This window comes from Oryctolagus cuniculus, chromosome X (genome assembly GCF_051225735.1).
Source record: "Oryctolagus cuniculus isolate XC-2025 breed Fujian yellow rabbit chromosome X, ASM5122573v1, whole genome shotgun sequence".
NCBI classification, from domain to species: Eukaryota; Metazoa; Chordata; class Mammalia; order Lagomorpha; family Leporidae; genus Oryctolagus; species Oryctolagus cuniculus.
Genome location: NC_142888.1, coordinates 116942330 through 116965213, shown reverse-complemented (window position 1 = coordinate 116965213; position 22884 = coordinate 116942330). Strand labels below are relative to the sequence as shown.

The window sequence follows — 22884 nt, the reverse complement described above, 5'->3', positions numbered from 1 at the left end:
AGCATGCACACACACACACACACATATACATATATGTGTGTATATATATATGTATGTATATGTGCATATATATGTATGTATATATATGTGTGTGTATATATATAAATATATATAATTTGAGGGCTGGAATTGTAGTTGTCCAGGTACTTGGAGGATTGGAGAGGGCTAGGTGTGCTTGCTCCCTGCCCTCAGGACATTCCCTGCAGCATGTGGATGTGGCTCTGGCCATTTCTTTGGTGTTTTGTGTGTGTATGGGGGTAGGGGGACCCTGGACATAGAGGAATGGATTTTTCTAACAGGCCTTTAATACTAGGCTGCTCATCCTGGGGTCCTTCATCTGCTCATAGACAGCTTTGATCCATTTTGGTGTCTTGTCTTGTTTCAAAGAAGATTAACAATGTGAGAGAAATTCAGATGAAATGTGTTCTAGCTTACTCTTACCTGATTCCATATAAACAAGGGCTAAAAACAACAATCATATCACAAGATGTCTGTTTACTTCCTATACATTTTTATATTCTATATTAACTAAATATAGTTTTATAAAATGTTTCCATGTAATTATGTCATTTATGTGAATGTATAATAGATTTGTTAATTTTAAATGCATCAGTAGCTAAACACTTAAATAAAATTCTTTTCATTTATAATTGAATATATATTGACTGATACAACCCACACAAATAATCTCTCTTTGTTGTATTCAGTATGCTTTTTAAGAAATTGTCCTCTTTTTTCCTGCCACCTTTAAATTTTTTTTTTTGACAGGCAGAATTAGACAAAAAGGTCTTCCTCACATTGGTTCACCCTCCAAATGGCCACTGGGCTGATCCGAAGCCAGGAGCCACGTGCTTCCTCCTGGTCTCCCATGCGGGTGCAGGGCCCAAGCACTTGGGTTATCCTCCACTGCCTTCCCGGGCCACAGCAGAGAGCTGGCCTGGAAGAGGGGCAACCAGGACAGAATCTGGCACCCCAACTGGGACTAGAACCTGGAGTACCAGCGCCACAGGCTGAGGATTAGCCTAGTGAGCCGTGGTACCGGCCTCAATAATTCTCAAGATCTGAGATAAAAAGTTTGGGGATGACTGCTATACAGGGTTTTGGGCTATGCTAGTGTTTGTAGAATTTCTTTCCCTAAATAGCCCAAGTGCCTATGGAAGATTATTTCAGAAGAGGAATGACAGGAACTGGCTTGGTTTTATTTTATTTTATAAATTTTGTATGCATTTAATTGATGGTAGAGAAAGAAGAGTGATATCTCGCATCTGCTGGTTCACTCCCCGAATACTCACAAATTCAGGAGCTGGGAACTTGTGGGGAGCAACTCGGACTAGACTAAGTTACTGGAATTAAGACCTATTCTATGCATCTGCTCTCCCACAATATGGCGCTGGGAGAGGAGTAAACAGCTTCTACGCAGCTGCCTCCAGTTCCACCAATAAACTGCAGGAGCTGCTCCTGATTGGAGGAGAGCAGCGTACTCGGCGTGTGGGTAGCAGAGTTGGGATTGGTGGAAGAGGACTATAAAGGAGGAGAGAGACAACATGCACCAGGAACATCTAAGAGGAACACCTGAGGAACATCTGAGCAGCCCCCGAGAGAGCCGGCCGGCGGTGTGCCGCTCCCCCGCGGAAGTGGGGAAAGTGGCAGGGGGCACCGCCCTTCCACGGAGGTGGAAGGGTGGGCAGCCAACCCGGGAAGAACCAGCAGCAAACCCAGGAAGGGCCGAGCAGACAAAAGAACAGCGCAGGGTTTAGTGTCATTCCTCCGCGAAGAGGGGGAGCAACAGGAACTCAGTCCAGGTCTCCTACATAGATGGCAGGAACACAAACATTTGAACCATCACTGATGCCCCCCAGGATGCACGTTCTTGGTGCTGGAACAGGTTGAACACGGGTTCTCTAATGTGGGACTTTGGGATGCAGGAATCTTAACCACCAGGCCAGATGCCTGCTGTCTCAGTTTGTTTTAGAAAGAGTTTCCTGGCAGCATAAGGATGGGGTAATCCTGGGCATGGAGAGCAGGAATCAGACCATTGTAGGAGTCCAGGCAAGGGAGAATCAACGCCTGACCTGGGACAGAGCAGTGGGGTCTGGTGAGAAGTGACTGCTTGGAGGATAATCAGGATAGGAGCAGAGGTTATGAGGGTACTTCAAAAAGTTGGTAGAAGATAAAAGTAGTAGTATACATTTATTTTACTGCCAAAAAATGCCTGGAGCAAAAAGAAATTTCTTATGATATTTGGAAAATGTGTATTTAAAAACTCTGCATTGCTTAAAATACCTATTTTGCACCAAAATAATTATAATAAATTTGTTTTCCCACAGACTATTTGACGTGCCCTTGTGCAGTCTCAGGAGTTTATTTCCCGTAGCATGTGAATGTGAACTTGGTGGTTAAGAGGGAAGCAGCTTCTTGTTTACAGGGTTTCTGGCTAGGCTGTCAGGACACCATCGAGGGAGAGGGAGATGGCTGACCGGGGCAAGGTGGGACTGCAAATCAGAGTCCTTTGCACATTGTCCAGTGGTGATTCAGTCTTCCCTAATTAATGGAGAGCTGGTGTACCGAGGAGGAGTGAGACTGCAATGAGGGCTACAGCCAAGTGAGTTGGCTTCTCACGGACCTGGGGCTAGCAGCTCCTGGTGAGAAACAGCAAGGGGGAAAGGGAAGGAGTACTTCATCCTGCCAGTTCACCTTTTCTTGGTTTAGGTGTGAGTGGGCTTCAGCTGGTGGATTGACCACTGGAAGTAAACTATGGAGGCAGAGACTATGAGAAATTCTGGATTGGCATGTGTATATTAGGGAAGCAAGGGGAGTCAGTGTTTTGAACATGAGACCACACCAGAAGGCAGTTCAGAGGACTGGGGAGCTTGATGGGATAGTATTAAAGACCACTGTGCCTAGAAGTCCCTCAGGAGAAGATTTTGATGCAGCCACCATCTCTGCATGTACTGGAGGAATCATGGGTGTGAAAGTAGCCTCCATCACCTAGAAGAGCAGCTCTTTATTTAGGTTAGTTTGTCTTCAACTCCAGAGAAAATTTGAGGACATGTAGGTCCAAGTTGGGATAAACAGGAGATGCTTTCCCAAACTGAGTAGTCAGGTCTTCCATAGAGAACCACTCTGTAGTGTCTCCTCCACAGCCTGCAGAAGCTATTGGGGAATGAATATATTTGTTTTGCTTTGGTGTGTGTGTGTGTGTGTGTGTTTAAGATGTATTTACTTGAACAGCAGAGTTAGTGGTTCACTCCCCAGATGGCCACAAGGGCCAGGGCTGAGCCAGGCCAAAGCCAGGTGTTTCATCTGGATCTCCCGTGTGTGTGGCAGGGGCCCAAACACCTGGGCCATCTGCTGCTGCTTTTCCCAGGCCATTAGCAGGGGGCTGGTTCAGAAGTGGAGCAGACGGTACCCACATAGGATGCTGGTGTTGCAGGTAGAGGCCCAATCCAAGGTGACACAGTGCCAGCCGCAGGCATATACATTTGAACTATAGTAAACTTCTGCTAATTTGAATCTGAATAATCCAAAATCAATGCCCATTTAGATGGAACCAGGGCTGTAAAGTTGATTTTTATAACCATGTTATCTGTTAACATTTAGTCAGGCCTGTGTTTTGGCTGCCATGTGGAAGCCTATCCATTTTCACAGAGTATGACACACCTACAAATGCCCTTAGGCACCTTGCTCATGACAATGGGAGTTTTTCCAAACTACCTAGTCTATCAGTGTGGGCAGCAGTAATGTAAGCTTAGTAACCCAGATTACCAAGTCAATACCCACACATAAGTGAGCTGAAAGACTTAGGACTCCCTTCAAAAATCTTTATAGCATATTTCTCAGAGGCAGGACATTTCCCATTGGTCTTTTAATCTTATGAGTTCCTTGTATTGCTTATCTTACTTATCAAAATGAGTGAGAAGGTGGTTTATATGGCTAGGCCTATCTTTGTCACTGTGTTGTAATGGCATTATTCTGCAAACATTCATTCTTTTTTTCTTTAAAAAGTCTACTAGAAATTCTCTGGCCTTTAGCTCATGTTCTATGTAGATTACAACAACCACTACTCCAACGAAAATGAGTTACATTTGACGGGTGCTCATTCTGATCTTTTTAATATATGAGTGCACTTAATCCTCACAACAAGCTTAGAGGCATTCCTTTTGCTCCATTCTACAGGTGAGGTGAAAACTCTGGCTTTAAAGTAACTGATGTTGGAGCTGGATCCAGGCAGGCTGGTATACAAGTTCTTTTTTTAAACCATTACTCTATTCCTAAAAGCCAAAAATAATTTCTTCCCCTAAACTGTTAAGGATTATAAAGATGTACTATTTGGTGTCAAATTTTGAGTCACTGTATATTTAATTAAAGTTTTCTTGGAAAGAGTACTTTGTAACACTACAGTAGTTTATACCTTGTCTATTTTTATTGTCTGTGATACCATTTACGATGTTTTTATATGGTGATATTTTTATATTTTTCATTCTGTTAGCTGTCATTTTTATCTACTGAGCCTATAGCTGATTATCTGTGCTATTTTCTCACTTGACAACTAAAATATTGACAACAAACAGCTCAGGCATTGCTTGCAGCTTAGAAAAAAATGTGGTGAAACATATTTATCGTAGATCAGCCTTGGAAGCTGTCTTCCTATTCAGGTGACAGATGCACTTGTAAAGAACTGGTGTTTACAGCACCAATTTAGATCTCACAGGAGGAGCAGTAAGTGGTCTCACTTATCGTATGGGATCCTCATGCAAAGCATGCACCTTGAGCCTTGCAGTGTCTCCTGGTAGCCTGAACTCCAGACAACTCAATTCCTGGTACTGTGACTAATGAGTATATAGGTCTCAGGGTACATCAGATGCATATCCTAATGTTTATAGACATTAGCATGATTTGAGTTGCAATAGCAGGTACTTTTAGCATTAAGTTAAACATTTAGTGAGTACAAACTATGTGTCTATCAGGAACCATAGTACTTAGGACAGGTATGGTCTCCATTTTTGTACTTTATTAGGGAAAGTTGAGTGTTGAAGATAGAAACATCAGTAAGTTAATATGAGTAGTGGAAAAGGCTGTGAAGGAGACGCACAAATTCAAGAAACTTGCCTTAATCTAGAGATTCAGAGGATGCTTTCCTAGGAAGGAAGGGTTAATAAGGACAAAGGAGGAGAGTGTTACAGGTAGAGGACCCGGCATATGTGAAGACACATTAGTGGAACAAACAATGGCATTGTAGAGAAACCAGAGAAGTCCAGCAAGCTGGAGCAGACTGAGTAGAGGGTGACATGAGACAATGCTGAATTTGAACCTTTTTCTTTAAAAAAAAATTATATATTTATTTTAAAAAGTTAGAGTGATGGGAGGAGGGAACAGAGAGATAAAGAAATAGAGATCTTTCATTCACTTGTTCACTCTCCAGATGGCTTCAACGGCTTGTGCTAGGCCAGGCCGAAGCCAGGAGCTTCATCTGGGTCTCTTACATGGGTGGCAGGGGCCCAAACACTTGGGTCATCTTCTGATGCTTTTCCCACACAGTTAGCAGGGATCTGGGTCATAAGTGGAGCAGCAAGGGTGTGAACCAGTGACCATATGGGATGCTGGAGTCACAGGCAATGACTTTACCTATTACACCACAACACTGGCTCTGGATTTGCACCTTGCAATAGGAAGTCGTTAAAGGACTTTAAGCCTGGGGTAACGTGGTTCAATTTTCATTTAAATTTTGTAATGGACAAAATATAATAATTATGGTGCATTTACTGTATTCTGGGTACTATCTTTGACTCTGGGAATAAGCCAGGGAATAAAATAGATTTAAAAATGCTTTGCCATTGTGGAATTTAGAATCTTTTGAGGTGGCAAAGGGAGATAGTAAAGAAATATACAAATAAATTATGGAACATATTGTGTGATGAGAAATGCTATAAGGAGCAGCAGAGGTCCAGGAGTGATCAATGAAGGAAAGAGTACAAATTGGGCTGGCGCTGTGGCGTAGTGAGTTAAAGTCCTGGCCTGAAGCACCAGCATCCCATATGGGCACCAGTTCTAGTCCTGGCTGCCCTTTCAATCCAGCTCTCTGCTATGGCCTGGGAAAGCAGTAGAAGATGGCCCAAGTCCTTGGGCCCCTGCACCCACTTGGGAGACCCAGCAGAAGCTGCCAGCTCCTGGCTTCGGATTGGCTCAGCTCCTGCCGTTGTGGTCATTTGGGTAATTAATCAGCAGATGGAAGACCTTTCTCTCTGCCTCTGCCTCCCTGTAAATCTGCCTTTCAAATAAATAAAATAAATCTTTTTAAAAAAAGAGTACAAATTTATATAGGGTGGCAAGGGGTGGCCTCCAACAGAAGGTATCATTTCAGCAAACGTGTGATAGAAGTGAGAGATGGAAACACGGAGGACTTTCCAGGCAGAGAGGAGTGGGCTCAAAGGCCCTAAGGTAGGAGAATTGGTATGTTCCAGGCTCAGCATCAAGGTCAATTTGGCTGGGTGGAGTGAACAAAGGAGAATGATCAGATCCAAAAGCTCTAAGACAGTAGGGACCCAGATCATGGAAAACCTTGGTGATCAACATGAATATTTTAGTTTTTATACTGAGTGAGGTGGGAAGCCATTGGGTGAATGATACAATGTGTATAATGTTTTAACAGGATCAGTCTGAATGCTCCCCGCCTGCCCCTCCCCTCACCAGTGCTATGTTGAAATAGACTGTAAAGGCTAAACGGGAGACATGGAGATGAAGACTTGGACCAAGAAATTTGTGTAGAGGTGGTAAGATCAGAATTATTTAATATTTAATATAGAAGTAACATGAATAAAGGCAAGAATAAAAACAGGAAGCCTCCCCCCACCCAACCCTTCGCCTATTGTTGCCCTTACATTAAGAGACTAGAAGAAAGCTGATGGTATTCTGTACCTGAGGATGGAGAGTTGCAGTCATATCTGATAAATACAACACAGAAACACAGAGCTGTCCAACAGGGCTTGCTGATGGGTTGGGATATAAGGAATGAGGGCAACAGAGGAGTAAAGGAAGATTCCTGGGTGTCTGGAGGAGCATGAGATGTAGAGCATCTTGGTGAGTGGATACCTGTTGCTTGAACTATAAAACCTGAAAGTGAAGAAAAACTATAGATCATTATGTGAGCCTGGATTTCAGATGCATGGCTGAGGCTGCAGATGTCAATTTCGGAGTTTATCAAGAAGAAGATATAAATGGGAAGTGAAAACATGGATTAAGAATGAGCTTGTTGAAAATTATAGTGAGAAGAAAAAGGCATGATTCAAGTTGAGGAACACTACTTTTAAACATTGGGAAGAGTAGAATTATTACTAAAACAGATGGAAATGGAATATTTAAAGGTATATAAAGGAATGGAAGGAAAAATCAGGAAGGTATGCTCTACAAAAGCCAAGTGTAGAATATTTCAAAAAAGAAAAGTAGTCAACCACAATCACCATACTCTGTTGCCTCAATGCCTTTGCACACACTATTTCTAGTACCTACACTTCTCTTCTCACCCTTCTCTGCATATGTCTTTTACATTGTACCTTATTTTACCTTTTATGCCTAGCAACCAGTGTAGTTACTGGCATGTACAACTGTGCATGAATTTAGAAAATTTTTCCATCATAATTAGCATATCTTTTAAATCCTTTTCCTCAAACTTTTTGAAATGACCTCATAGTTCTGCTCAGTTATTTGTTGAGTAACTGAATGAATTAATCTATAATGAGTCCACAGAATGAAAGATCTTACTGTATTTAAGTTATCTTTTTTTTTAAGATGCATAAAGATCTTCTTAAAAGCAAAACAACTCCCCTCCTCCCATTTCAACTACCATAATACAATTCTGAAAGCCTGAGCATTCTTGATACCTTTAAAGGGATGCCTATTTTGTCTAGTCTGTGGGATTTAAGTGTGTTTTGTATGACTTTACAGGGAGAGGACTCTAGGAAGTTTGTTCTGGATTCTCCTGGACTTCACCCTATGTGCTTTTCCCTATTGCTACAGTTTGTGTCCTTGTATTGTAATACATTATGGCTGTGGCTGTAACAGTTTGCTGAATGCTTTAAGTCTTCCCAGTGAATCATCAAATCTAGAGGTAATTTTGAGACCTTTGACATGGATATAGATATTAATGTAAGACACACCTTTTGCCCTTTAGAAAGATCACACTTTAGATAGAAATTCTGATATGTTAGCTTATAATTTACAATACAGTAAATTAGCCAGGAGAATGGATTAGCCATGAGGAGGAGCATTTCCCCTAGCTCAGAGGGGGATGTGTGGAAGAGTCTTTTAGTGGAGGTAACATTTGACTTGAATCTTGAACGGTATTAAGAAGTTAACTATGTGAAGCAAAAGACATTATATAATTTTAAATGAAATAGGTTTTGTACAATAAATAATTTTAGATTTAACTCCTTTCAAAAGCGTTCAATGACTCTATGCTCTTTCATTGATGACATCTGGATTGAGGAATGACTCTGTCTTAATGATTTTGTACTGTTTATTGAGGCCCCAAGAGGGAATAAGAATAGTTCCTGCTTTCAAGGAGGGGCTGGCAGTTTATGGGTTGAGATGTTTCAGTTTTGAGAATGTTATGACATAGGTGATAAACATGATGATGGAGCTATAAACCTAGTCCTGGGGTGGGGAGTCAGCTGAATTGTTTCTTGAGAAGTGGTGTCTATGCTAAAGGGCAGATAATTTTCAACCAATATAGGAGAAAGGCAATCCAGGAAAAGGAAGTCACAGGTACAAGTCCTGGTAGCTAAATCATGATATCTTCTGAAAACAGTAAATGGTTCAGTATATCTGGAGAGTGATAGATGAAGTGGGGATAGAGATGAACTATATTTTGTCAAGTGGTAAGGTCTACCTTGAGAAAAAAGATAAAAGGATTAAGTGAGAAGCATTGAGGGAATGGCTGAGAATTTGGACTCGGACCCATTGTTGAGCAGGGTTGAAAATCTGAGTTGGACAGCTTGAAAATGTAGGGGTACCAGTCCACATTTTTCAATGACATGTTCTGCCATGTTGATCTGGGATTAAGGGTGTTCCAAATGGGAAAGATGGAAGGAAAGGGTGGTAAAGAAATTAAGGATATTTGCATGTTTTATCACACTGACCAAAATTAGAAGGTAACTTCTGGGATTTATGGAGGTTCCCTTGAAGCAGTGCTAACCTAAATCTACCTCAGGTAAGTAGGATAATTTTTTCAAGTTTCAGACCAAACAACTTGTACTCAGTCAATGTATTCCTATGCTTTAATGTTTTCATTTTCCATTAATTCTTAAATAAACATTTGTTCTGACAAAAAAAGGATATTTGTGGAAGAATGAAGGAAGGGACCGTAGTTTCTAAGATAGGAACAAAGTGGCTTGATAGACTTCATAGAGAACTTCACTGTCGCTCCCCGTCTTCGTGGAGGAACGACACAGGACCCTGCGCTGTTCTTTCGTCTGCTCGGCCCTCCCCGGGTTTGCTGCTGGTTCTTCCCGGGTTGGCTACTATCCCTTCCACCTCCGTGGAAGGGCAGTTCCCCCTGGCCACATTCCCCACTTCCGCAGGGGAGCGGCACACCGCCGGCCGGTTCTCTCGGGGGCTGCACAGGTGTTCCCTCAGATGTTCCCCTTAGATGTTCCTGGTGCATGCCGTCTCTCTCCTCCTTTATAGTCCTCCTCCGCCAATCCCAACTCGGCTGCCCACACGCCGAGTACGCTGCTCTCCTCCAATCAGGAGCAAGTCCTACAGTTCATTAGCTGAACTGGAGGCAGCTGTGCGGAAGCTGTTTACTTCTCTCCCAGCGCCATATTGTGGGAGAGCAGATGCATAGAATAAGTCTTAATTCCAGTAACTCAGTCCAGTCCGGGCTGCTCCCCACAGATCCCCCTTTCTTTTTATTTTTTGGCGTTGATACGCGCCTGTCTTCGGTGTCCCGCGGCACACACTCTGCTCTACTTGCTAGAGTTGCCACAGGTTCTTTGCAAGTCCTATCAATCAGGCAAACCGAATCCGGGTCCTCTCTTCGCCATGTTGTGAGGAGGTTTTTAGGCGCTGATGTGTGCCTGTGTTCGGTGCTCTGCAGCGCATGCTCTACTCTGCCTGCAGGGGCTTACAAGCCCTAACAATCAGGCAAACCGAATCCAAGCCTTCTCATTGCCGTATTGTGGGGGAGACTTATTAGTGTTGGTAACGTGCCTGTCTTCGGTGACCTGCGGTGCATAAGCTGCTAGCCGCCGCAGGTGCTCATCGCCTCACTTAATCAGGCAGACCGAATCCAAGCTCTCTCACTGCCATGTTGAGGGGAGGCCTTTCTATTTCTCTATTTCTCTATCTCCGGGCATTCCTATTTCTCCCATTTTACTTCTGTCTGCCAACATTCCCATTTCTCTCACTCCACTTCCAAACTTCTGTTTCTCTTATCCCCGCAGCTTCCCGCTGCCCGCCCCGAGGCTACTTCTCGGCGGCTTCCCGGCTGAGCCGCTTCAGCCTGCGCCTCTTTCATCTGCGCAGCTTTCCGGCTTTGCGCGGCTTGGCTTCGCGCGCTCTGCGGTCTCCACGCCCTTCGCGTCTGCACCACGGCCTCGTGCCAGCCCCGTTCCCTATCTATTCACGCCCCGTGCTCTCTCTGCACGTGGCGGCTTCCGCGAGTAACACAGCGTAGCTTACGTGTCCGCCACTAGCATTCAATCTAAGTTCCCCGGGCTAGCCTGGCGAATTCAACCCAGCATACGTCTCCGCCCCACGGTTTGGCTTCCCGTCCTTTGCTCCCCGGGCTAATCAGACGGATCCCAATCTGGCTTACGTTTCAGCTTCTGGTTTCAACTTTTCGCCCCCTATTCCCGGGCTAACTTGAGAACCCCAAAGTGGCTTTCGTTTCCGCCTTGGCCTGCCCCCCACGGCTTCAATTTCCCTAACATTTTTCTCTACCCGGTATGTTTCCCCAAACTTTCCTCCAATGATATTCCTCCCTCATTTCTCCTGGCCTCTCCCCACAGTCCGCGTCCGAGTCTGTTTGTTCTAGCTTTCACTTTCGCTTTCGACCTTAGAGATTTCTCCCAGCTTCCCCCCGTAGTCCGTATCTGAGTCTATGCCTAGGCTTTCAATAGCTTCTTCCGGCACCCTTTTCGTCCGGCTTTTCCCTAGGCTGTTTGCTAGTCTCTCTCTCCGGTATTTTCCCAGTTCTTCCCGTTTCTTCCCTCTTAAGTTTGCTATCCGACCTAGGTTTCCTAATCCGAGTCATTTCTTCCCTCCTAAGTTTCCTATCCGCCCTAGGTTTCCTATCCGAGTCACGGCACCATTATGTCGCTCCCCCTCTTCGTGGAGGAACGACACAGGACCCTGCGCTGTTCTTTCGTCTGCTCGGCCCTCCCCGGGTTTGCTGCTGGTTCTTCCCGGGTTGGCTACTATCCCTTCCACCTCCGTGGAAGGGCAGTTCCCCCTGGCCACATTCCCCACTTCCGCAGGGGAGCGGCACACCGCCGGCCGGCTCTTCTCGGGGGCTGCACAGGTGTTCCCTCAGATGTTCCCCTTAGATGTTCCTGGTGCATGCCGTCTCTCTCCTCCTTTATAGTCCTCCTCCGCCAATCCCAACTCGGCTGCCCACATGCCGAGTACGCTGCTCTCCTCCAATCAGGAGCAAGTCCTACAGTTCATTAGCTGAACTGGAGGCAGCTGTGCGGAAGCTGTTTACTTCTCTCCCAGCGCCATATTGTGGGAGAGCAGATGCATAGAATAAGTCTTAATTCCAGTAACTCAGTCCAGTCCGGGCTGCTCCCCACACTTCACAGCTCTTGACTCCTCTACTTTCTAAGTACTGGAAGAGAGAGAAAAAAAGGTGGAGAACATTAGTGACCCGAAAGTAAATAGTTTGATGAAAGCATATGGTTTAAATTTAAAATTTCAGAGTTGGCCTGATCCAGATGAGTATAAGTTCTATGGGTCAACATGGGTATGTGGAAGCAAATGCCTTTGGAGATATGGACATCAAGGAATAGCGAGACCAGGAGTTGGGTATGTTATTCACATGTGCATTGAAGTCATCTAGGGTGAAGATGAGGCTTATAGTAGAGAAGAAACTACAGATCTAGTTGCCAAAGAACACAGTGAATGTGAGAAACTACCATGATACATGAGAAGACAGTAATGAGGAGAGGGAAAAAACACTATAGGTGCGTGATTGTGAACTTCAAAAGAAAGGGGGCATATTTCCTACTGTATGAACTTGTTTTTCTTCTGCTATCTAAAGTTCTATTTCACCCAGGACAAATCTTTGCTTGGCATTTAGTGGGTAAATTCCCTTTCAAATCTGCACAACAGCTACTAGGGCATTCTCACTACTAGCTCCCAGTTATTTGCATTTGCTTTGTTCCTGCCTCTTGGTGAGGATTGTTTTCTCTTGTTGTCCTACAAGAATGATTGCTGGGGTCAGCATTGTAGCCAAGTAGGTAAAGCTGAGGGACACCTGTGATGCTAGCATCCGATATGGGTGTGGGTTTGTTTTCCAGCTGCTCCAATTCTGATCCAGATCCCTGCTAATATGTCTGGGAAAGAAGTGGAAGATGGCCCAAGTGTTTGTGCCCCTGCACTCACATGGGAGACCCAGATGAATTGCCTGACTCCTGGCTTCAGCCTGGCCTAGCAATAGAAATACCATTTTAAGACGCCCATATTGCAGTGCCTGGTTTTGATACCTACCTCTGGCTTCTGACTCTAGCTCTCCATGTGGGAGAATTTAATTATATTTCTTGCTTTTGGCTTTGGTCTGGCCCAGTGCCAGCTCTTGTGAGCATTTGTAGAGTAAATCTTTCTCTCTCCATCTGAAAAAATGCTAAGCAATGAAGAGTTCCATTTTTAATATCAAGAACCAATATCTTTCTTTTAGAGAATCATAAATTATACTAATATATAAGGAAACAAAGAAAGTTTACATTAAGAAAACATGTATGTAACCTAGAATTTCCCAAATGTGTTTGACCACTGAAACTTTTTACTCACTTCCTTCCCATCAATACTAAGTGTATATACATTGGTAAGTGCTAGTCAATTGTTAGAAAAGAAGTATATGAAGTTTTCCTGCTAAGCAAAAGCCATTTATTTAGAAAGGATGCATATTACAATACTGCTATATTTTATTTCTACTAAAACAAGATCTCACTGTCTTCTGGAGTTTAAATATTATGAATTTCTACATTTGGTTATTTATAATCAACGCTTTAAAATATTTTGTTTAGACTGTCATTCTTACATTAAGTGGCAACATTAGGTAATTAACAGCATTTCATTTTATTTTGGAAAAAATCCCACTTTTAAGATTAGAATTGAAAAAATAAAATATACTTTTTCAGATTCCTTTTGCTCCTTTTTTTCAAAGCTTTATTTATTTATTTGAAAGGCGGAGTTAGAAAGGCAGAGGCAGAGGCAGAGAGGGAGATGTTCCATCTGCTAGTTCACTCCCCAAATGGCTGCAATGGCTGGAACTGCACCGATCCAAGGCCAGGAGCTTCTTCCAGGTCTCCCACATGGGTGCAGGGGCCCAAGGACTTGGGCCATCTTCTACTGCTTTCCCAGGCCATAGCAGAGAGCTGGATTGGAAGAGGAGCAGACGGAACTCGAACCAGTGCCCACATGGGATGCCAGCACTGCAGGTGGTGGCTTTACCCACTATGCCACAGTGACAGCCCCACTCTTGCTCTTTTTGAATTAAAAATGACAGTGTGTATTTCAAATTAATCACATTTTCTTTTAATGAAATTATAGCATTTCTTTGCAAATATATACAGATTAAATCATAACGCTTAATAGTGTGTCTGGAGGCTGGCGCTATGGCTTAGCGGGTAAAGTCACCGCCTACAGTGCCGGCATCCCATATGGGTGCTGGTTCGAGTTCCAGCTGCTCCACTTTTGATCCAGCTCTCTGCTATAGCCTGGGAAAGCAGTGGAAGATGGCCCAAGTCCTTGGGCCCCTGCACCCGCATGGGAGCCCTGGAACAACCTTGGGGCTCCTGACTTTGGATCAGTGCAGCTCTGGCCATTGCAGTCAATTGGGGAAATTGCATTACTCTAGGTGTTTATCTTGGTCATAAAGGAAAGGTAAAATATATGAATTAAGCTTGAACCTAGGTATCTTTAAATAGGAGCAATGTCAGAAAGTAGAAATAATGGACAGAAGAAATAATAAACCTAAAAGCAAAAGTAAATTATTGGAAAAAGTGCTGATAAACTTTGTAGCTTATTTTTGAGAAAATTAACAAGAGTTTTCCTAATTGGGGGGATTCATTAAATTAGAAATGAAACAAGTGATCTGACAACAAATATAAAAGATTTAGAAATTTCTAGAGAAACAATACTCTCTGTTGTGCACTAAATAATTCAGGTAAAGAGTGGGAATAAGTAACTGCTTGAAAAAATAGGAAATATAAACACTCATGCAAAATTAAACAGAAACCATGAGTAAACCAGTAACAGTGGAAGAAAGAAGAAAGAGCATTAATGTCGAAATCCAAAACCCACACAAACTATGGATCTTTGGCCCCAGTGGGTCTTTGTCTTTCTCATAGATGAATAGAAAGATTTCAGACATTTAGAGTGATGTTGGTGATTCATATTCAAGGGATCTAGAGTAGCTGTGTAGAGGTGCCACTCTGCATACATTTATTGAAAGAAGATATTAAATTAGGTACCATTTCAAACTGATTATAGTGTTGCTGTGCCTACATAGGTGGTGTAGTTCCTGGAATATACTGCAGAGAATCTTGAAAACTTAACAGGGAATGGTCTCTGATGTTCATTATCATTATTATGAGAGTTGTAGAGTATTTCCCAATTTGTACCAGTATATCCCACTGCCCTGTGACTGACTAGCTCTAGGCCTCAAACTCGACCACTTGTTTGATGAATGAAGGCAATATTTTTATTAATTTTCACAAAGACTCTGTAAGATGACTACTCTTATTATCATTTCATAAATAAGAATGTTGAAGTAGATTAACTTGTTCAAGGTCATATAGCTAGTGAGCATAGAGCTGCAATTTTACCCCATGTCTTGGCCAAAGACCAAATCTCTTAACAGTTAGGTCATATAGTAGAAAGAGCCTTTCTAACCCAATGGACTAGGGAGGAGCAGGGCTTAGAAGGACATAGATATAGAGAGTAGACATCCCAGACAGGATGAACATGCACTGGGGAGAACAATTAGTATCAAGTACGTACAAAAAAAAATTCATAGCATGAGATTCACAGAGTAAGGTGGGTCCAGGAGGTTGGTGACAGGCAATTATGGAGTGTATATGTGGTGATTGGGGCCTTAGTCAAGTCTAAGTGTGTGCATCCCAGCCCTCAGAGATCAAAATGAATAAGGCAATAACCCAGTTCTGCATCATAAATAAGAGTGTCAATTGTTAAATCAACAACAGGAGTCACTGTGCACTTGTTCCCCATGTAGGACCTCTGTCCTTAATGTGTTGTACTATGAGAATTAATGTAAAACTAGTTTTCAAACAGTACTTTATACTTTGTGAGTCTGTGTGGGTGCAAACTGTTGAAATTTTTATTTAGTATAGAGTTACTCTTCTGTATATAAAGATAATTAAAATGAATCTTAATGGGCTGGCGACACAGCTCACTAGGCTAATCCTCCGCCTGTGGCACCGGCACCCTGGGTTCTAGTCCCGGTTGGGGTGCTGGATTCTGTCCCGATTGTTCCTCTTCCAGTCCAGCTCTCTGCTGTGGCCCGGGAGTGCAGTGGAGGATGGCCCAGGTCCTTGGGCCCTGCACCTGCATGGGAGACCAGGAGGAAGCACCTGGCTCCTGGCTTCAGATTGGCACAGCACGCCAGCCACAATGTGCCGGTGTTGCTCCCCCTCTTCGTGGAGGAACGACACAGGACCCTGCGCTGTTCTTTCGTCTGCTCGGCCCTCCCCGGGTTTGCTGCTGGTTCTTCCCGGGTTGGCTGCCGTCCCTTCCACCTCCGTGGAAGGGCGGTTCCCCCTGCCACATTCCTCACTTCCGCGGGGGAGCGGCACACTGCCGGCCGGCTCTCTCGGGGGCTGCACAGGTGTTCCTTCAGATAGATGTTCCCCCTTAGATGTTCCTGGTGCATGTTGTCTCTCTCCTCCTTTATAGTCCTCTTCCGCCAATCCCAACTCGGCTGCCCACACGCCGAGTACGCTGCTCTCCTCCAATCAGGAGCAAGTCCTACAGTTTATTGGTGGAACTGGAGGCAGCTGTGTAGAAGCTGTTTTTCTCCTCTCCCAGCGCCATATTGTGGGAGAGCAGATGCATAGAATAAGTCTTAATTCCAGTAACTCAGTCCAGTCCGGGTTGCTCCCCACATGCCGGCCATAGCGGCCACTTGGGGGGTGAACCAACTGAGAAAGGAAGACCTTTCTCTCTCTGTCTCTAACTCTGCCTGTCCAAAAAAAAAAAAAAAAGAATCTTAATGAAGAATGGGATGGGAAAGGGAGTAGGAGGTGGGATGGTTTGGGGTGGGAGGATGGATATGGGGGGGAAGAACCGCTATAATCCAAAAGTTGTACTTATGAAATTTATATTTATTAAATAAAAGCTTTCTATAAAAAATAGCCCAGTCCTGGAGCTACTGGGGAACACAGCCTTAGATACAGAGAAATAAGACAAGATGCCAGTTACTGGGTTTGGGGGATAAGGCAGAGTTCTCAGCGGCCCAGCTGGTTCCCTTGCTCCTAGAGATGGTCATATGTCTTGAAGTTATCAGCTGCTCCTAGAGCACAATTCTTAATGATGTGCTGAAAAAGGGATTTAAGGTTTATTTGGTAGGCTGTTCCCCTTGGTCCTCATGGCTACTGGGACTATGCACCCTTGATTTCCTGTGGTGGCCCATAGCCTCAGCTGCTTCCCCCAGATATGCCACTTAAAATTGGAATTATTTGCTAAATGTCATGAGATGAACATGGTTGGAAAGTATTACTGGAGATCAATTCCTTGTTGACTTCTTCTTAAGCACTTTGCAAGGATGACAACTCCAGAGTGTTGGGCTTCGAGCATTTTTCTATTCAGACTTTTACCCACCATGGGTAAAGAAAGGAACCTTGCCAACTTCTGATTCTCAGAAGAGGAAGGATATAATTCTGGATTTTGTCAGAGGTGGATATAGTTTGATAAAGTACCCTAGATAACTCTGAAATGCCTCTCTAGTTAGGGGTGCCTGCCCTTCTCGCTTGAGAACGACTACTTTCCAAATAGGAGAGCATTTTCACTCCTTTTATAGCCTTGCTGCCTCTAATCAGGTGGCAGTATTATCTCCCAATTATAAATTGGAAGCTTAGAGCTGAGATACTCATGGTTCTCACATTTTGAGAGTTGGGGAGCCAGTAGTACACTTGAATCTTCTGACTCCAAGTCCAGTGCTTTTTCTTTTGTTCCTGTGGCACTGAGCCCCATCTCTAATATTAAGATTAGAATCTAAGAAGAAAATGGCTAAGTGAAAAATTTGGCACATTGAACATGCTGGTATTGAGAGTGAGGTAGTACTGAAGACATGGTAGATGTGGTATGCTAGGTAGGTGTTTGGTAGAAATTGTGTGTGGTGAGCTGGCATGAAGGAGGTAAGAGAACCCAATGTTGTAGGACATGACTCAGAAAACAGTCCCCTGATGAATCTGTTCTAGAGCTGATATCTGAGTGGAAAAAGATTTGGGAGCCAGTGCTGAGGCATAGCAGGTAAAGCTTCTGCCTGCAGGGTTCGCATCCCATATAGGTCCCAGTTCAACTCCTGGCTGCTCCACTTCTGATCCAGCTCTCTGTTATGGCCTGGGAAAGCAATGGAAGATGGCCCAAGTCCTTGGGCCCCTGCACCCATGTGGGAGACCCGAAAGAAGCTCCTGGCTCCTGGCTTTGGATTGGCCGAACTCTGGACATTGTGGCTATCTAGGGAGTGAACCAGCTGATGGAAGACCTCTCTCTGTCTGCTTCTCTGTAACTCTTTCAAATAATTAAATCTTAAATGTCAATTTGTTAAATCAACAACAGGAGTCACTGTGCACTTACTCCTCATGTAGGATCTCTGTCCTTAATGTGTAGTTCAATGTGAATCAATGATATGACTAGTGCTCCAACAGTACTTTGCACTTTGTGTTCTGTGTGGGGGCAAACTGATGAAATCTTTACTTAATATATACTAAATTGATCTTCTGTATATAAAGATAATTGAAAATGAATCTTGATGTGAATGGAATGGGAGAGGGAGCGGAAGATGGGAGGGTTGTGGGTGGGAGGGAAGTTATGGGGGGAAAAAGCCATTGTAATCCATAAACTGCACTTTGGAAATTTATATCTACTAAATAAAAGTTAAAAAAAAAATCTGGAAATAGCTTTTAGGGCTTGAAGCCTGATGGATGAGCATTCCCAGTACATAGCAGGTGCAGGTTGGACTCTTCCACAGATGTCTGCTGCAGAACAGCACCCTCCAGAGGTCATTATTCTCACAGAAGAACCAGGATTATGACTTCAAGTAAGGGCCAAGGTGATTGTTGAAGAATGATGACTGGTACTGTTTTGTGTGATGTTAACAATAAAGACCAGCAAAGCTTGTTTATTTGAGCAGGATCTATTTAGTACCATCTCCAGGCAAAGTCCTGTGTACTGGGTGTTTTGGGATCCATAAATGATTAGCCTGCCTCTGGAGAAGTTGTTGTTTTGGGTTTCAGACAGGTAATTCCAATCCAGTGTGATTAGTATTTTGATAGGAGCATGAATTAAGTACAAATTGGAGTGAGGTGCAAGCTAAGGTGAAGTTTCAAATTTCCTTGGAGTATTCCCTTGATAGAGTAAAATGTATGAGAAGCTCCCTAGAGAAAAGGACTCTTTTTTAAAGATTTATTTATTAATTTGAAAGGCAGATTTACAGAGAGAGGGAAAGACAGATCTTCAGTATGCTGGTTCACTTCCCAAATGGCTTCAACAGCTGGGGCTGGGCCAGGCCAAAGCCAGGAGCTCCATCTGGATGTCCCACATGGGTGGCAGGGGCCCAAGTACTTGAGCTGTCCTCAGCTGCTTGCCCAGAAGCGTTAGCAGGTTGCTGGATAGGAAGTGGAGCAGCCAGGACTTGAGCCAGTGCTCATATGGGATACTGGAATCATAGGCAGCTGCTTAACCAGCCTGTGCCACAACCCTGGCCCTGAAGAGAGGACTCTTGAGCTGAGTTTCAGAAGATGAATTGTTCTTATAGAGTAACATTCTAGGGCAGGATTCTGCAGGCTTTTTCTGTAGAGGACCAGATGGTAAGTATTTTAGGTTTAGTGGGTCATACAGCATCTTTTCTAACTACTTAACTCTGTCTTATAGTGCAAAGGCTGCCATAGACAATATATAAACAAATGAACTTGACTCTGTTCCAGCCATTGCTGACTGCTGAAGTGTGCCTTGCCATATGAGGTAGGGGTACATTTATCATCCCTATTTGTGAGGAAATGGAGGCTTATAGGGTAAAATGACTTTCTTAAGGTCAACCAGCTAAGCACATGTGTGTTAAGCACCTCATGTAAACAAATGAAGTCCAGGCACAAGGGGATACAGGTACTAGTAGCAGGGGTCAGGTGTGCACAAAGGATATAGCATGTGAGTGAGCTGGAGGAGCTGGGCATTGACTAGGCCGTAAGAGCCAGGACTGGTTGTAGTACTGCAGACCTACTGCCACGTTCTATTTTTGTCCTTTACTACCTAACAGAATACCCATTTCCAAGGCCTTTGCTCTGTAGGAGCTATGGACCTGTCAGCCATGCAACTTCATTCGTAGTGTCTTCTCTATCACAGGGCATGGCACTGAGAAGCTGCTCCACCCACATTTGGCTAATTGATTTACCATCATTCAGTTAATGGTTATGGAACTGCATCATAAACATAGGAATCCTTCCAGATTATACTGGCTCTTCCCCAAAGAGGGGAAAATAGATTTCATTCTTAACGAATCATTTCTTCAATGGATTGCAAGTGGAACACTACAAAATCCATAATTTTGCAAGCTGAAAAAGGAACTGAACATCTTTTCATTGCCAAAAAAATTTGCTGGTGTTAGTGACAACATTTTTTTTCTGGATCAGATTGAAGACATTTATGGAATAATCAGTCCTAAATATGAATATTCCCATAGGGAGACTGTTTCTAAGGAGACTTAAAAATATCCCTGAATTCAAATGTGTGGAAATTTCTAATTTTGCAACTAGCCCCTCCCTGCTTCTATAATGGAATTTAGTTGATTGACTCCTTGTTCCATGTCATGACTGTTTTGTGCTCATAATTCGGGGGAAAATGGCTAAACTTTATGTTCTATGCTCCTGGCCAGGAAATAGAAAAAATAGTATTTCAGAAATCGGACTTCTGTTTTGGAACATGTGAATGTATTTTCTGTCTATGAAGCTGAGAAGGGAATTAGTAGTAGCACCCTCTTTCTAGAGGAACCATGTAAGAGAGATCTCATTTGGAAACCTCGGCTGCTTGTGTTCAGCCTCAGCCCACTCTCAGCCCGCCCTCCACCCCCAGCCCTGGTTTACTCCTGTGTGCCATTTGTCTTCTCTGACTTGATTGTGGTAATAATAGCAACTGCTTATTGAACACCAGCTCTGGACCAGGCTCCACGCAAATGTGCCCTTGATTGAGTCTCGCTAAAACCCTGTGAAGAACTTGCCTGGGTTCTGGTTTTCCAGATGAGGAAACTGAGACCCCAAGAGGTGAGGTCCCTTGGACAGGAAGCCTCAGATGGGAAGCTGCAGAGTTCTGATTGGACCCCCAAGTTGTCTAACTCCACAGCCTGTACTGTTTTCAATTCTGTGATCAGCCCACTTGTGGAGGGAAGTTCCTGTACTCACTTGTAAGCCCTTTGTTGCAAGGCGAGTGTGAAGTGGCCATTCATGATAGTTTATGAGGATGAAAAGGGTCTAGGAGTCAAGGTTTGTGGGGGCATGGAAAGGACTAGATGATGTTTATTCTGGAGAAGAAAAGACTCACAGGGAAGCAATAACAAAATTGCTGCATCTGGTGGGCTTTAACAATGCAAGGATTTTATATTCATTCATGTATTGCTTTACTTGCCTTGTATTCATCCCATTGGAGAAAGGGAGATTTGTACTCTGGGGTTGTGTGGATGGCCTGGCAGACAACCTCTGACGCTAGATAGATGAGACTGCTAGCAGTTACATGTACTCACAGCACAGAGAGGAGTGTACCACATGTGGTGCAGGGACAAATGTGGGTTGCAGCGTTTGTAGTATCAAGAGATGGAGTACATTGGTTCCCTGGGAGGACATAATTGACTTGTTCAAGTAATACCACAGGCTGGCAAGGAAGTAAAACTCTCTACTTGTATATAAGTAGAAACTGTGTGCCTGTCCCGTGATAAGAGGATTGTTTAGCTAGGGGACTTTATCTGCAGGAGCAGAGTGAGGAGGAAAACTTGTGGTTAGGGCATTCAAGGCCTTCCTAATTTTACTTCCAGTCAAAACAGCACATAATATTGGGTCTCAGTTTTAGGCCTTAGACTACATATATTCATCATCCTTTTTTTTTTTTAAATACACATTGCATGCTGAGAACCATTCTTAATTCTGGGGATGTGGTGGTATATAAGACGAAGTCCCTGCCCTCATGGAGCTGATGTTCTAATACTAAATAAACAGATATACATTATCAGGCTGTGCTCAGTTTTTTTTTTTTTTTTTGTCAGGCAGAGTAGACAGTGAGAGAGAGAGACAGAGAAAAAGGTCTTCCTTTTGCCGTTGGTTCACCCTCCAATGGCTGCTGCGGCTGGCGCGCTGCGGCCAGCGCACCATGCTGATCCGATGGCAGGAGCCAGGTACTTCTCCTGGTCTCCCATGGGGTGCAGGGCCCAAGTACTTGGGCCATCCTCCACTGCACTCCCTGGCCACAGCAGAGAGCTGGCCTGGAAGAGGGGCAACCTGGACAGAATCCGGCGCCCCGACTGGGACTAGAACCAGGTGTGCCACCGCCGCAAGGCGGAGGATTAGCATAGTGAGCCATGGCGCCGGCTATGTGCTCAGTGTTTTTAAGGATAAGAAGCAGATACTGCTTAGTGTGCAGTTGTAGCTAGGAAAGATCTTTCCAAGGAGGTGACATTTAAGCTAAGACTTTTGTATACACAGTGATCTATCTAAACAACTGGGTGAGAGTGTGCCTGGGAGAGAGTAGACTAGTATCAAAGGTTCTGTGCTCAGAACTTGCTTGTTATGCTTGAGGGTCAACAAGGAAGGTGTGAGGGGCAGAGTGGCTAGAGGTAAGGTTTGATAGACAGGTGCCAGATCATTTAGGGCTTTGTAAGCCTTCAGAGGGACCCTAGGCATTTATTTTTTTAATGCAATAAGAACTGTTTAGAGGGTTTTGAGCAGAGGAGTGACATGTTTTGATGTATTTTATTTTTGAAGGATCAGTGGGTTTTGAGAATAAATTCTAGGAAGGCAGAGGTAGGAGCAAGATTGTTGTCCTACTCCAGGAGAAAACTGATGGTAGCTTGAGCTTGAGTGGAGGTGGTAAGAAGTAATTAATTTAGGGTTTGCAATTGGGTGATTTTGTAACCCCCTCATTTGGCAATGTCTGGAGACACTTTTTATTGCCACAACTTGGGAAATGTGGGTTGCTGCTTGCATCAAATATGTAGAGGTCAGGGATGCTATTAAACATGCTACCGTGCGTGGGACATCTACTCTTGTCTCCCACAAAAAATGATCTGGCTCAAACTATCAATAGTGCTGAAGAGGGGAAGCCCTTCTCTGGAGCTATATTTTTGAAAGTAGAGCTAAGAAGGTCTTCTGATTGCTTGCCTATAGTTGTGAAAGAAAAAGAAGGGTCAAGGATGGTGTCAGTGATTTTGGTCCCAGGAACTAAGGTGAA

The 22884-nt window shown here is 43.8% G+C and overlaps 1 protein-coding gene across 6 annotated transcripts in view; it reads left to right on the top strand.

Annotated features, from left to right (window-relative positions):
* The window catches only part of FGF13 (fibroblast growth factor 13), a 651259-nt gene that overhangs the window by 64341 nt on the left and 564034 nt on the right, over nucleotides 1-22884 (top strand). Inside the window, exons 3-4 of one of the 6 annotated variants that reach the window (XM_089323850.1) lie at nucleotides 4177-4235; nucleotides 6650-6770. The exons of 4 other annotated variants lie outside the window; for them this stretch is intronic. The gene's annotated coding sequence lies outside the window, so the exon portion shown is untranslated. The remainder of the gene's footprint in view (nucleotides 1-4176; nucleotides 4236-6649; nucleotides 6771-22884) is intronic. One more of the 6 variants, XM_089323851.1, reaches the window with a different exon arrangement.